Source organism: Prinia subflava, chromosome 7 (genome assembly GCF_021018805.1).
Source record: "Prinia subflava isolate CZ2003 ecotype Zambia chromosome 7, Cam_Psub_1.2, whole genome shotgun sequence".
In the NCBI taxonomy this organism is placed as follows: domain Eukaryota; kingdom Metazoa; phylum Chordata; class Aves; order Passeriformes; family Cisticolidae; genus Prinia; species Prinia subflava.
The window spans coordinates 7,215,778-7,224,509 of NC_086253.1; positions in this window are offsets into that span (position 1 = coordinate 7,215,778).

The window sequence follows — 8,732 nt, forward strand, 5'->3', positions numbered from 1 at the left end:
CAGACCTGGCAGCAGAAATGAATATGAAGAAAAAGGATCAAAGACAAAGAACTGTGGGGAAATACTCTGACACAGGCAAAATAAACTGTATAAAAGGGGACCCCAAAAAGGACTAAGGATTCGTGAACAGGGGGAGTTACGGTGCGATAGAGGCTGAGGTTCACCCAGTGCTGATCCTGGCCATCGACACTGTGCTTCCGATTGCTGGCTTGCCCAAAATTTTTGTTCTGTAATTCTTTAGTTGATAAAAATATTTTATTAATTTGAATTGGGTGGACATTTATAACATTCCTTTGAGGATCCTTGGCATCTGCAAACACAAGATTGCCTCCTCAAGGACAGAAGGGAGGGGAAACGTGGGGATTAGGGAGGAAGTGGTGACAAAAAGGCGCTGGCTGGAATTTTCGTGCCGGCAACAAAAAGGTTCCCCATTTTTCTCTGCTCCTCTACCATGGCCTTGAGGAAGTGGGAAACATCTCTGGATGAAAATGAGAAGCCACCTTCTTTCACATGAAGGTGGTAGGACAACTGCTCTCCTGATGCTCTTTTAAGAGGTTCTTTTTTTCTGTACATTATGATAGTTTAGAAAAGGGTTATTTCAACTTCCTAAGATGACTAATGTTGATATATTAATTATACGATGTGAATTTGTTAATTCTCCATATTTACAGTTGATTTTTTATATGCTTTAATATTTCTTTTCTAATTATCTAAAAGACACACGTCATTTCAAGATCCTTCCCTTTTATTTTCTAGCTATTTAAGCATTTTATGACATTTTTGCCTTTGGGAAAGATTTTTTTTAATGACTAACTCAACAGGATGATCTGAATCAGGACACTGTGCCTTCAGGGGCTGGGCCCCACTCTTCTCCACCCAAAAGTTTCCTCTGCAGAGGATGGAGTAAAGGAGTAGTTCTTCCATGAGGTACAGCCCTACAGAGTCATCAATGAGACAGTAGTGATACAAGAGGAGCACCTTACCTGTTGTTTGAAGGGCTTTTATCCAGAATTTTAGAGGGCTCAGCTGGGGTGCAATGTAACCAGGCACATGGAAATGCAAACTTCCACAGAAAGCAAGGATGGATCAACAGCCTTCCAGGTGGTGCAAAGATTCACAAGCTCTCTAGAGCCACTTTCAGGCATTTTTGTGGTGCCTTATTTAGGCTCTGGGACTCCTTCTGGTAACCCAGAAGAGCTGAACTCAGGTCATCTGAGTTTATGCTTGAGCTTACAGATGACAGCTGCTGAAAGAGGAGCCTGACAACACATTGCTCAACCACAGTAGAAGCTGGCTTTAGGAACACACATCCCATTTTCAGGATGAGATTGTATATGAACAATAGGAAATTGTTGCCCAATGAGCTCTGGGTTCATCTGCCTCTAAGCCATAGGGTCACTGCAAAGACCTCATTCAAGATTGCTTAAATTTTCATGGAACTGTTTACTTTGAGAGGGGAACCAACAAGGAAAAGATGGACAGAATTCAAAGGAGGGGAATATTTGGAGTGTAAGCTGTTCTCAGCCTATCTCTGCAGGTTATGGGCACAGCTGGGAACAGAGTGTGTTAAAGCTTCCTTAGGTATGGGTGAAAAACCAAACCTACAAGTAGTCATTGTTGTTAAACACTCTGTATAGAATTAGGGTTGGTGGTTCAGGGAAAAGTTTTTTATTTTGTGTAAACTGAATTATCAAGTTATGTGACATGGGTGAAATTGGCCTGATTTGCAGAATTGAGTGTGGGTAAGGAACAAATTTTTGGAACAGCTCCATTGTAACTGCCTCCAGAAAATTAATAAGGAGCTTGAATGAAAGACACAACATTATAATCCCTAACTGGAGAAGACCAAGTGTCAAATCCCAGGACTGACACTGCAAATAACTTAGAAAACAGCAGTCACTCAGGTCAAGGAGAACAAATAACCACGTCTGGAAATTGTCTTGGTGCCACTCATCTCAGTAGGAAATGACACAAAAGTGATGATGAAACAGAGCAGATTGCAAGTTCTCCCTGGGAGGTGGGAAGCCCCTGGGAACAGGCTTAGACAACTTCACTAAAAACAACCAGACAACTTGTTTTTATTATACAGAATAATATATTACCTTGAAATTAACGTGCGTATTCACACTGGCCAGGTGGCTCACTGTAAGACTGAGAAGGCATGGAATTACAACAGGAAAAGGAATCCATCTATAAATAAAGGCATGCAGCCTGGATAATTGATAGATTGTGTCGCAAAACATCCCTCAGCTTCCTTGACAGCTCGTGGGTTTTCCTCAGCAGACACCCTCCTGGTTTCATGGCTGACTGTCTGATCACTCCTCAGCGTTATCACATCGAGTCCTGGCTGAGTTGTGCAGTATTTCCTGTTTACAAAAACAGGAAATCGCTGGAGCAGAAAGGGCAGGTTGCAACAACTCATTTATTGCTGCTGATTTTTTCCCCTGCCCTTCACTACCTTGAAAGGAAAACCACTGTTGGTGAGAGTGCCCTCCATATGCATACAGCACAGGAAAGGATGTGCTTCACTGCCTCTTGTGCTGGCATTAGGCTGTGCTCTCATTTATTCACCTGTAGCTATGTTTTGCTTTACTCACTGCCTTTACTTCTTGTAAAGGCAAATGTATCTCCTGTATTATTTCTAATCAATGTGGAACTTAAAGCAATCCATTTATGGCATATTTCTCCATCTGAATGGTGTCTGTAGCTTTCCCAAAGTCCTGGCACATTCATTAATTCAACTATAAGCCATTTTATGATTCTATGCTGCGTGTATGCTCTTCATGAAATAACACAGAGACCTGAAATACTTTCTTCTTGCCACCTGAGCCTTTTGAAGTGCTACCTTCTTTGGGCAGATGGAAGCTGTTTGGTCTCTAATGTGCAAGGCTATGGATGGTTTAAATTCAAGCTCAGAGATTATAGATGGAGCTGGCATGGTTTAAGGAGCTCAGCCTGCCCATCCTGCATCATTTGATCTCACAGATTTGGGAGGGTCTTGTCCCAGCAGGTGTTGCAATCTAGAACTTGAAGCAGGGAGACATCACTGCACTTTCAGTTACCATTACTAAACTTGTAATTTAAATGCTGGTTGGGCTTAAGAAATAAAAATTAGGGTTTAACATTAAGAAGAAAAGTAGCAGAATGGACAAAACTTGAACACCAGATCATTTTGCAGCTGGGGAGAGTGAGCTGTCCTTCTCATTCAATTGCTCTGCTAACCAGGGTGCCAAGCATTGGGCTTCCATGGATATCAGTGTAAACTACCCACTGTAATGAGGCAGGGAAGGTGTTAAATACAGGGGACGTTTTCTGTGGGTCCTAACCTAGCAAGTCCTGCTGTGAATTTTGAGGGTGACAAGGAACATCCTCTTGGTCTGGGGCAGGAGGAAGAGTAAATCCTTTGTGCAAGGGCTGAGACATCACCCACCCCTGCCCATCTTCTGCTCGTGGTTAGTCCTTGCCTCTGCACCTTCCATGGGCAGTGGTGACCCCCTCCAGCAGCCTGCTGGCACCCATGGGCTGAGCTCCCGGCTCTCCCAGGCTGTCTGCAGAAACTGGTTTGAGAAAGGGCCTTTTTCTCTGTGCCTAAAGGATTTTCAACAAAAGAGCTTGAAAGGGAAAACCGACAAGGGCTGCTTCCAAAGGAGGCTTGGCAGCACTGTCTTCCCAGCCTTGCAGCCCGTGTCACCCCACTGGCTTGAGAGGTGGCCTCAGGCAAGGTTGCCACAGCTCTGAGGCGGTGGTGAGCTGGGAATATTTTCCATGTGATTAAAAGAGAAAACAGAAAAAGGCCCTAATTCCAGAGAGAGTTTCTTCTTGGGGAGGATTTCATGCAGCCCCTCAGCCTGGGAGCAGCTGGGCAGCAGAGCTGGGGTGTGCAGGGCTGGGAAGCCAGCGTGCTGCAAACACTGATGGTTTGTCACCTGGGATCTTCTCCAAGGGGTTTTGAACCTTGTGGACCTGGAACTACTTGGTCTTGGGTGCTTCCTTTATAATCAAAAAGCTCTTTGTTACTGAGTCATCTCCATCCCAGGGTGCCCCAGCCTCTGTCCACACTCTGGGGGCTCCCTTTATTTCAAGGACTTTTTGTCCACAGTCCAGGAAATCCCATTATTTCCACAACTTCCTGGTGAATGCAATGGAGCTTAAACTGGTACTTGAAGAACACAAGGACAGGAGAGACCCCCCCCCCTCCTCACCCCTTCCTTCTCCAGACACTATGGAACATTGCAACACCTGGGTTTTTTTGGGGAAGAGCAGTTTTCCTTGAGCACCAGGCTGTGCTGGTGTTGGCAGAAGCCTCTCTGTGCTGTGCTGACACACCAAACCCAGCTCTGCTGAGCCTTCCCCGGGGCAGTGCTGGCCCTCCTCCCCCGGCTGGCACAGCCCCCTGTTCTCCCTGCCAGCCTGTTAGCATCACAATGGGGCAAAACAGGGAAATACAGCTCTGCTGGTGCCAAACTGGAAGGAAAACCCCGGCAGAGGGCTGGGGGAAATGAGGCCCTGATGCATAAAGGCAATGGGAACTGGGGCATTCCTGAGGGTTTGGCCCTAAAACAGTGCATGAGGTTGGTGCCTTGGGAGGCTGACCCGAAACAGAGACTGGACAGAGCTAGAGAATAAAGTAGGTTTTATTAAAAGGCCTCCAGAATCCACCTTGGGCAGGACAGGAACCTGACCAAGGCTGCACACAGGGTGGACTAAGAATGGCCACATAATGGCTGACTTGTCACGAGATATTAAACTTTTATAAGTTTTGGTCCATTTGCATATTTTGGGGTTTAATTGTCCAATTACAGCTTGTGAGGTTCCGTCCTTCTTGTTCCTCCCCTCAGTTCACCATTGTTTGAGCTTTTGGGCCTGAACATTGTCCTTGGTTTTCAGCTGGAAAAGACTTGTTTTGTCTACCTGCTCTGTGAAGAGAGCTTACTAGCATTTAATGTGAGGCTCAGAACTGCACCCCTAGGTAGCAGAGAATCTGAAAATATGAAAGCTAAAACCTAAGGCATCAAGGTTACAGTGGTGAAGCAGGGCTTGGACCTCCAGACCTTACAGAGAACTGGGCTCACTCCCTCTACCCCAGGACCGTGAAAGGATGCGTACAGCAAAGGTTGTCACTTGCTCTTCCTTGGGTTTAGGAGCTCTCCCATGTGTGTCCCATCCCAAATCCCTCAGCTGGGACTTGACTGGAGACAGCAAGGCTGAGCCAACAGGGGCAGCTCTGCCTGTGAGCCTACGGCAAATACAAAACCCCTGACAAGAAAATTGCATGCTTCAACAGGAGCAGGAGAGCCTGGTTTTGAGCTGCTGAAGCAACCTGTCCTGGCAGAGCAGGTCAGCTATCTCCAGCTGATAGGTGCTGGCAATCAGCAGTGTTTGTGGAAGGGCAGCATATCCCAGGCCTCTGGGTAACCTCTATACAGGGAGAGACAAAATTGTCCTTTCCAGCTTGAGCCAGCCCTTCCTCTCACATAACATGATAGAGAAGCACAAGAAGAAGATGTATACATCATCCAAGGGACCCCATGGGAGCAGACATCTCCTGTCCTTTGGGACATCTCCTGCCTTGGGAAGGCTGACCTGAAACAAAGACTGGGCAAAGCTACAGAATAAAGTAGATATTTATTGAAAGGCCTTTGGGGTACACCTTGGGCAGGACAAGAGCCTGGCCGGGGCTACACTCAAGATGGACTTAGAATAGTCTCAAAATGGACGACCAGTCATGAGGTCCTACACTTTTATAAGTTTTGGTCTTGATTTGCTTATTGGGGCCCAATTGTCCAGCCACAGGTTGTGAGGACTCATCTTTCTTGTTTCTCTCTTCAGTTCACTGTTGTTTATTCTTTTGGACCTGAAAGTAGCACCCATTGTCCTTGGTCTTCAGCAGGAAAAAGATTTCTGTCTACCTACTCTGTGAAGAGAACTGACTAACATTTCCTATGAGGCTCAGAACTACACCCCTAAGCAGCAGAGAATCTGAAAAACATGAAAGCTAAAACTTAAGGCATCAGAGGGACCAGCATTGCTGTGGCAGGTTGCTGTGAAATCCTCTCTCCTGGCTGCAGCTGCAAGTGCCACAGACCTGCCAGGCCTCCCACTGTCTCAGACTTGCTGCCCAGAGTTAGATGTGTCATCTGAATTTTCCTTTGAGGTTCCCTCCAAGGAGACCTGGCCTATGAGACAGCCCTGTCCCAGGAAGGGCACTGAGGCTGATGGGGCTGGACCCACTTTGTTGGACTGTGCTGGGAGGAGCAGCAGGTAGACAAGAGAAATGTGATTTCACATGGATTGAAAACCTTATGAAATGCTTTGTTTGGAGTCTTACTGGATCTAAGATAAATGCTTCCATTTTTATTTAGTGAGGAGAAAAGGGGTAAAACATAGTGATATAAAGAAATCAAAACCAAAATGGAAACATTCTCTATCAGCAGGAACTTCTTTTTTAATAAAGTGTTTCAAAACTCCATTTTCCAAAAGAAGCTAAAGAGAATTTGATCAAATCATAGTCAGTTTAAAATGAGACTTAAATAACAGTGTTTCAGCAATTTACTAAATAAGATCCCCAGCATCCTGTGCTGATGTGTTAAGAGGTGATCTATGTAGAAACAGCATTAAGAAGCTCTGAAACACAGAACCTCTTAGGAAAGATCTCCCGCCCCCCAAATAATCACAAGCAATAAAGTGAAATACCTGGAGTTAAATGAGCTTAACTAAGAGATGATGGATGTATCTAGGGCCTAGCTTGATCTGTTCTCAATTGTTTCATTTAGCTGACAAAATTCTAAGCAGATTTGTGGTAATTTGAAAGGGCAGGAAAAGCACTTCTCCTTTAAGTTTGGAAGCAAATAGTTTTTCTCCATTCTTCTCTTCCTCAGCCTTTACTTTATCTTCACTGTTCTGAGAATTTGCACTATGAGAAGTGATGTGCAGACTTCCCTGTTAATAGCTGTGCATCTTGAGTATCTCTCCTGGTTTTTAATTGATTTTTTTCCTGATCTTGAGTGATTTTTGCCTATGGGAAAAAAAAAAAAGAGAGAGGGATGTTCCTGTAGCTGATGGAATTAAAGCCAATGAATGTTGTTTGGGGGAAATGCTTTACATGCTGCATAATTCCAATTACAAGTTAACAATTGTTTGTGGATTTCTATCATGGGATATGTAGCCTTTTGTATCATAAAACAATAGTCATAATTATGTGTACTTAGAACATCCCAAGGCAATCTCTTTACTCAGCAAATCTACACGAAAGGGCCTTTTTCCAGCTGGGCACTGTGTCCAGATTCCCTGTGGAAAATGGGAATTTTCCAAATTACAAGCTTTTAGCTGCAACCTTGGCTCGGTTTGTATCCCACAGAAGGCCTGGCTTTGCTTTTGGAGCCCTGGAGGGGCTGAGAGAGGCGTTTCACAGGAATTTGGAGGTGTGCACCTTGGCTGGGTGATGGATGCCGTGCCTGCAGTGATCACTGGTGTGTGGGGAGAAGAGCTCATTGCCAGCCCAAACACAGGTGCACCGTGCTGCTCCCACAGCCCACGTACAACAGGCATCCCAGAAACCAAGGAAATGCACCGTGGGCTGTGATGAGGCCCAGAGGGCTGATACTCCTTCCCTTTCTCTAAAGGTTCTTATGTTTTATTGAGTGATATTATCTCTTTTAAGAGCAATCTCACTCAGGGTCCCTGGGCAGCAGGGCCAGGCCAAGCACAATAAAATAAGCTGGGCTGCTAACCCGAGGCAGATTGCTCCAGCTCTGCGGGTGCACATGGCAGGACATTGCACTTCCAGACCCAGCACAGGCCCCCAGGCCCAGCCAGAATAAACTGGGTTGCAGTCATGCCTCAGAATAAGCTTCAGTAAGTTTAATAAATATCATATTTAAATGTGTGCGGCTCCGTGTGTAAACCGCTGTGACCAAACTGAAGCGAACTGGAGCTTGTGTTACAAGCACTGTGGAAATATCAGCATTTGGCTTTTTTCATAGCCCACTGTTTGTACTACCAAGCAACAAGAGCTCCAAATAAGAAGCCATAGCAGACCTCACCTCCTCCTGACGCCTACTGTCTAATGGAGAACAGATGCAGAAGGATATCTGGCCTGCAGTGAGTCAAAAAGTTGGGATGCATCCAAACACGGTGGTACCAGGTCCTGGTAATGCAAGGGACGACCACTTTCCTCTTTTGCCTGGGTTAATTTAGTCAGTCTGCCTTCTCTGCCTTGCCTGATGAGATATATTCTGGTTTGAGGAGTGTTTGTTTTTTTTTCTTCCCATTTCCATCAAAATCTTTTTGACTGGAAGTTCCCCAGTAATCCCCTGTGTTATTTTTGTGGTGACTTTAATGTTCATGCTCAGGTGTTCATGCTCATTCTGTTAAAAATGAACAATAGCAGCTGCTTATGTTCAATGGCTGTTCAGGTTAAAGAAGTTATTTCCTTTGATCAGAAGACAAAGAGGGGTTTTGGTGAGGGAGAGAAGTGTGTCTGGCATATCCAGAATACACCATTCTCACTGGGAACCCAGAGGAGGAGAGGCTAGATGAAAATATCCATCACTGGGTAAACACGGATTGGGAGTATTTACTCAGAAAACAATAATAAAAATGCCTTGCCCTCAAATTAGAGGATGCACTAAGTGGCCTCCTGAGGCAACAGAGTAGACTGAGATATTTTAGATGTTAAAAGAACACCAAGATTAGCTAGGCTTGGAAGAAAATGTTAGTATTTTCTATGGAAG